Consider the following 7,492-nt stretch of genomic DNA (forward strand, 5'->3'; position numbering starts at 1 on the left):
CAGCCCTGTGGGATAGACAGTTTCAAAAGATTTACAAACCTCTGAGTAAAGAAATTTCTCTTCATCTCTTTCCTAAATGTCTTCTCTCTTATTTTGAAAACGTGTCTCCTCTTTCCATACTCCCCAATGTGGAAAAAATATGAACAGCTTACTTGCATCTACCCTGTCTATCCTTTTAAGTATTGCGTAGGTTTCCAATGAGAGCACCTCTGATTCTTCGAAACTCTCGAGAATACAGGCCCAGTTTACCAAATCTCTCTTCACAGGACTGTTCTCTTATCCAGGGTACAAGTGAACTTTCTTCACAGTCCCTCAATGGCAATGATATCCTTCCTAAGATAAGAGGACCAAATCTGCACATAACATTGCAGGAGTGGTCTAACCAAGATTCTATATAATTAACTCAGTACTTGGCTACTCCTGTACTCAAATCCTCTGTGGCGAATGCCAACATACCATTAGCCTTCCTAAATGCTTGCTGCACCTGCATGTTCGCTTTTAGCGACTTATTGAGGAGGACACCCAGGTACCTTTGTACATCTACACTTTCTAATCTCTCACAATTTAAGAAATGCTCTGCACACCTAGCAAAGTGGAGAACCACATATTTTTCCGGACTATATTCCATCTGTCATGTTCTTGCCCACTCATTGGGCTATAATTTAGAGTCGGCGGACGGGAATTCGCCACCAACATAAAGATCGGTGGCGAACCCAGTTCTACCTAACCCAGGGATGCGTCCTGTATTTTACGGCTCCTCTGTCTTTAAGTGTCCCGAAGCAGGACTTCCAGCTGCTTGAGCGAGGAACTCCCGCCTCATTGAGCTGCCAGTCGATCAGCAGGCGTGGTGGCCACTGCTGAGACTGCAGTCAGCCGACCATATGGAGCCATGCATCAAAATAAGTTGGACTTGACTCACCAGGGAGATCGGTCCTTCCCTAGTGAGGCTGGAGTTGTCGTTCGGGGCCGCCTTGGGACCCGGGATGGGTTGGGAGTCGGGGGCGGCCCTTAATCGGGAACCTTGTGCCTGACTTCCATGGCTACCCCCGCCCCATCTACACTGCGGCTCGCGGAAAAGCCGGCTGTCGCCGCTTGCCACGGGTTAAATACCCAAGGATGCGGGTGAGAGCTCTTAAAAGGCCTTTAAGTGGCCACTTAACGGCCTTCATTGGTCTCGGGCGGTTGAGACGTTTCTCACCCCCCCACACCCCCAACCGCCCGACCGCCGTAAAGTTGACCGGAGGCGAGAGCAGGGCAGTTAGGCCTCCTGGACGCTCCCGCTCAATTTTATGCCACATCCATTTCACCATGCGACTTGCTGGCACAGCATAAAATTCAGCCCATTATGTCCGTCTAACTCCCCTTGAAGCCACTTTGCATTTTCCTCACAGCACAGATTCCTACCTAGTTTTGAGTTATCCGCGAACTTGGAAATATTACATTGGTGCCCACATTCAAATCATTGATATATATTGTGAACAGCTGATGCCCAAGCACTGATCCCTGCGGTACCTCACTCGTCTCAGCCTGCCAATGAGAATGACACGTTTATCCCTACTCTCTGCTTTCTGCCCGTTAACCAATGCTTAATACATGTCAGGATATTACATCCAATCCCATGTGCTTTAGTTTTGCTAACCAAGTTACTGTGAGGGACTTTATCAAAAGTCTTCTGAAAACCCAAGTATAGTGCATCCACCAACTCCCCTTTATCAATTGTGTTAGAGACATCTTCAAAAAACTCCAACAGATTTGTCAAACATGATTTCCCATTCATAAATCCATGTTGACTATACCCAATTGGGTCATTATTATCAACGTGTCTGTTTATCACATCCTTCAGAAATTATTCTATCAATTTCACTACTACTAGTGCAATTCCACCAGGGCTTTCGGTCCCGCTTTTCTCTCCCCCTCCATTCTTAAATAGTGGGGTGATATTTGCGACATTCCAATCTGCAGGAACCGCTGAAGAGACTGTAGACTTTTGGAAGATGATCACCAATGCTTCTACTATCTCCATAACTACCTCTTTAAACACTCTGTGCTACAGAATATCACCTCCTGGGGACTTATCAACCTTTAACCCCATTAATTTCTCCAATACAACATTCTTCCAATACTAATATCCTTAATTTCTTCATTCTCCCTAGCCCCTTTGATCTCTAATTCTTGGAGATTTTTTGTTTCTTCCTGTGAGAAGACAGACATAAAATAAACATTTAGCTTCTCTGTCATTGCTCTATTCCCCATTATAAATTCTCCTGACTCTGCCTGTAATGGACCCACATTTGCCTTTGCCAAATGTTTCCTGTTTACATACCTATAGAAGCTTTTACAGTCCATTTCTATGCTTGCTTTTGACCAGTGGATACGGACACTGAAGATACAGCCCACATATGCAAACCTCAAAGAGTTGATCCTTCTCGCGGAGTTCAAAAACTCCCTCCCCCTCCCACTAAAACCCACATAAAGGAACAGAAGTTTCAAAGAGCCAGGCTGGTTATAATTCTGGCTGATGAATTTTCCCTTGTGCACAAGGTCATAACCCCAAAGGGGAAACCTTCCCTGATGACCCCCAAACACCCAAGCATAGAAGGTGGGAATGTGATAGGAGCATGAACAGACATGGGCAAGAAGGAAAATCGGGACACATAAGGGCCCATCATCAGGGTAAATAGGACGGTACTGAGAGCAGGAGTAGTGGCCGAAGACCTGTGTGCTTCCACTTTAAAAGGTAGATCACTGTCGAGCTGACTGCTGGAATTTACAGGGAATAATCAAGGTCCACCAGACCAGTTCTGGATAATAGGCCCTGATGGAAAGCACCACAGATCAGGCTGTGGCTTTAACTGCGGCAGTCAGGCACAATAAACCTGATGAGCATACGGGAAATCTTAACAAAATCCTTGAGAGTTACCAGGACTTTGTTTCCCTAATAAATGTGACGCCATACCCCTCGACTGAGGCTAGCAAGCCCATAGCCATAGTTAAGGATACAGGGGTCACCCAATCTCTTCTGCTGGAAAAAGGCACGACCTTTCTCCCAGGGAGTTCAGTGAATGCTAGAGTGTTAGTGAATAGTATTGGAAGATGATGCATTCCCACACCTTTATATCAGGTGTATGAGTGCGACCTGTTTTCAGGACTGGTAACCATGGGGATTGTCCCTAGCTTACAAGTGGATGGGTCGACCTGCTCCTGGGTAATATTCTTGTCGGAGAAAAGATGTCAGCTTCCCCAGTAGTTCTATAGAATCCAAAAGAGGTCAGGGAGACAAAGCAGTTCCTGGAGAAGTTCCCTGGCATTCTCTCTGATTGTATGGTGACTCGGACCATGACCAAACAATCCCCTGAACTGATATTGCAGATGGATGACCCTAATGTCTCGCTATGTGAAACCTTCTTTGGGAAGGTCGAGGATCCAAAGGATGGGTTAAAAAGATCTTCCTTAGCTGATGCAGAAAAAGACGACCCAGTGTTAAAAGAAAATATCACAGACCGTCCAAACCAAAACTGAAGCAGAAGGAGTTCCAGAGTGTTAGTATTTAAAAAATGAGGTGCTGATGAGGAAGTGGTAACCTTTTCACAGACCTGCGCATGAAGAGTGGACAGTGGTTCGCCAGATAGTGGTGGTGCTGAGATACCGTAAAGAAATATTAGGAATGGCCCATAAACTTCCAATGGCTGTACATGTCAGTGTACGAAAAACCCAAGCCCACATAAGACAGCATTGTGACTGGCTAAAGCTCCAGAAAATTGTGGTGGAGTTCTGTAAAAACAGGTCACATTTGTCTGGTTGTGGGGAAGCCCCAACCTGCAATAAAACCTGCACCCATAATTCCCGTATAAGCTTTTGGGGAACCCTTCAGCAGAGAGCTGGTGGATTGTGTGGGACCCCTGGCACAAGCAAAAGGGGACTAGCAGTATCTTCTCACCATTATGGATGTCGTGACCCGATTCCCACAGGCAATTTCCCCAAAGGACTATGTCTGCCAAGGTAGCGGTGGAGGGCCTAACCCAATTCATTGCCCGATATGGGCTGCCTGCCGAGATTCAGATGAATCAGGGCACACATTTTATGCCCAGTACTTTTCAAAGGTTCATGGATATTCTGGGCAAAACCCAGCTGAAGTCCTCAGCCACCCATCCAGAGTCACATGGGACTATGTGATGAGTAACCCCATGACGGGGACAAAGGGCTGGGATTTCTCCTGCTGACTACCAGGGACTTATCCAATGAATACACTGGCTTTAGTCCCGTTGAATTAGTTTACGAACACGAGGTGAAAGGTCCTCTTAAACTAATAAAGGATAAGTTTTTTGGGGGGGACACAGCGATGAGTGTTCCATGTTAGACTACATTTTCATACTCAAGGAGCGGCTCACGAGAGCCTGTGCAATGGCTCAGAAACACCTGAAGACCTCCCAGGCAGCTATGAAAAGGTAAGCACAGAAAAATGCCAAAGCCAGAACATTTCAGCCCAGAGACCATGTATTGTTACAAGTCGCAATGCATGGTGAACACCTGAAAGCCCGATTCAGTGGTCCATATTGAGTGGCAAAATAAACAGCCAGGTCAATTATTTAATTGATATCCCAGACCAAAGGAAATAAGTGAAGGCAGTGGAGGGGATATGCAAACACAGGTCTGACAGACAGTCAGGAGGGAAGGATTGAAAAGGACAGTGAGGACAGGTTAGAAGAGGGCGAGGAGGTTTCTCAACTGCAGCTCCCTCTTCTACGCTTATCCAATGCTAAAATGTTAGAAACATTAGACGCCACCCTCTCCTCCTTAAATGCAGGCCAAAGAGGCAGCCTACAAAGGCTGCTAGCAGCCTTGACAGAAAGCTGCAAGGACAAGGACATTTCCCAAAAAGGCAATCCATGGTGAGGGGGATGCCTCACATAGTCGAAGTGTCACAGGGGAGTGCAGTGACACATGGACAGACAGTTGCACACACTAATGACCCATAGGGCATAGGAAAGATTAGAAAAAAAGATCCTGCCTACAGTAAAGGGAAACGTGAAGGGAAAATGCCCTTAGGTAGACAGCACTTCTGTACCTCAGCAGAAAGCTAAAAGTAAGGTCAGTGTGGATGTGCCCACTGAAGAACGCAATGATTAGTTCCCAAAGCTCATCAAACACAGCAATTTCAAAGCAGAACTAAGCAAGAGCAAATGCCCAGCGGAAATCTCAGACACCTCACAAGGGCTAAATCTAAACAAGGAACAGGAACCTGAGTAGTTCAAGTAGCATTGCAGGACAGAAAAAAAAATAAAACTATTTAATTGCTGATGCATTGTCCAGGGTCATACCCGAAACATAACCATCCCAGACAAAACTCCAAAAAAAATCAACACAACTGTTACAGACAATGCCAGCTGCAGTAATTCTAAGTTTAATGTGTGCATTTGAGAAGGGATTATTGAGAATGAATGTGTGTTTCCTTCCATTTCTTTCCACAATACTGCAATAAATTTTTCTTCTTAACACATTTATTTCCCTGTGCTGCGACGGTGTCAAGATAACACGATGTGCCGAATGAAGAATTTAAATTAGTCAATTGGAAACTTACAGTAAACATTTGATGGAAAAACATCCTGCAGTTAACCTTGAAAAACTCGCAGCCAAGATTGCCACCGCAATTGGCATGTGAAACACCTTTTCACGTTCCAAGCCCTCCAACAGGAGACACATGTTTGATGAGCCTGGACACAAATCATTGACTTGCTCAAGTAGCTGAATTACCTAAAATTAGATTTAATGACACGGCATACAAGACAATCCTGGCACATGATTTTGAAAGAGCAAACTCCTCCAACTGTAAATAATGGTATCCTGAGGCCTGGGGAGATAATAGTTTCTGACATTTAATCTCACTATAAGGGACCACTGAGGCAATCATGAGACGTTCTATCCATCTCTGTGAAAGCTGGGAGTTTCCCTGGACAACGACAAGCAAGCCACTGATTCAAACTGTGCAGAAGTAGAAGGGTTCCCCTTCACCCTGCCTCTCTCTCTCTCCAGATAATATCACAAGTTTGAAAACCACTTGCGACTGTGGTCCCTCCAAGAATACAGATTGCTCCAGACAGAGACACCAGGGGAACAACATCACCGACAAGTCTTCCTCCAAGAAAACCCTGAGCGGGCCAGGCACAAGGGGCACTTCGAACAACTAAAGACTTCAAGCATTCAACTTCAGATGGGAGACCTCAAAGCGTCCCACCTCACCGAATGAGTATTTTGTCTTATTTATTCTGGACTCCAATCCAAACACACATTTACTTCTCACTCTATAATCTATTTTTGTGTGATTCTCGTGTGAGTGTGTGTGTAAATGCGCGGTGTATTTTTTCTATTATTTTATTTAGATCGGGTTTAGATTGGTACTTGCAACAAACTCACATCTTTCGTGTTTAAACTCAAGAGAACCTGTCCGATTAGTTCCTTCACCATCACACAAAAGGTAAAATACTCAATGTGTCGGTAAGCACATCCACTCTTTAAAAAGGAAAAACACTGTTGCAGTAAAACAACAGGAAGGAGAAGAAGAACGGCTGTGACCCCTCCTCACCTGGCCGTAATAATAGGCATGGTTGGGATGGAGATACTATGGGAATGAACTTAGCTCAGCATTGCGTAGATACCAGAGGTTGTAAATTTCCTGGTTCAGCCTCAGTCAATGCCCAGTGAGGGGGATACAGATCGTGGATATAGCATAGAGTTTGTGCAGTAAACGGAAGACAATGGCTTTAGTCATCTCATGATTTAATTAACAAGAACAAAAAATCAGTGAAATATGGGTTATGAATCTAATAGTAGGATACAGAGACTTACCAGGAACGCAAATGATAGCAAGGATGGGATAGTAAATAAATTGAGTCATTCTCAGAGCATAATAGATCCGCCGCTCTAATGTTATCCAAAAATAATCTGCCGTAATCAGGCCAAACAAAGTGGAGAAACCCCTGCTGTCCATTGTTGTAACATTCCAATCTATTGTTCTCAGATTCAGACCGATTGGTGTAACATTCCAATCCATTGTTCTCCGATTCTGATCTATGCTCTCCCTCTCTCTGGAGCCGCTGATCCCTGTTAGTTCCGGAGGTGATGCTCCCGTTGATAACATGGAATAGCACATCGAAAGGAGCCCCTTATAAATAGAAGATGAAAACCCTCCCCTGACACAATTAGGGTCCATGGAGACTGACATTCAGTACAGTCACTGAACAAACAGGTTCAGTTAACATCTTTCAAACTAAAACTTCTGCACTGCCACAAAGTTGAACATTTACCTGGTCTGGATGGAATGGATGAGGGCGGTTGAGGGATAGTATAGTGGAAATAGCAGAATCTTTCAGTCATCCTTGGACATGAGAGTGACAGAAGATGGAAACCATCCAGTGACACAAAAGGTTCACTATTTTTTTAACGAAAGGAAAACTGCTGTGCTAACCTGGGCTGGCCTACATGTGACTCCAGACAT

Source organism: Heterodontus francisci, unplaced genomic scaffold, assembly GCF_036365525.1.
Source record: "Heterodontus francisci isolate sHetFra1 unplaced genomic scaffold, sHetFra1.hap1 HAP1_SCAFFOLD_49_2, whole genome shotgun sequence".
Classification (NCBI taxonomy): domain Eukaryota; kingdom Metazoa; phylum Chordata; class Chondrichthyes; order Heterodontiformes; family Heterodontidae; genus Heterodontus; species Heterodontus francisci.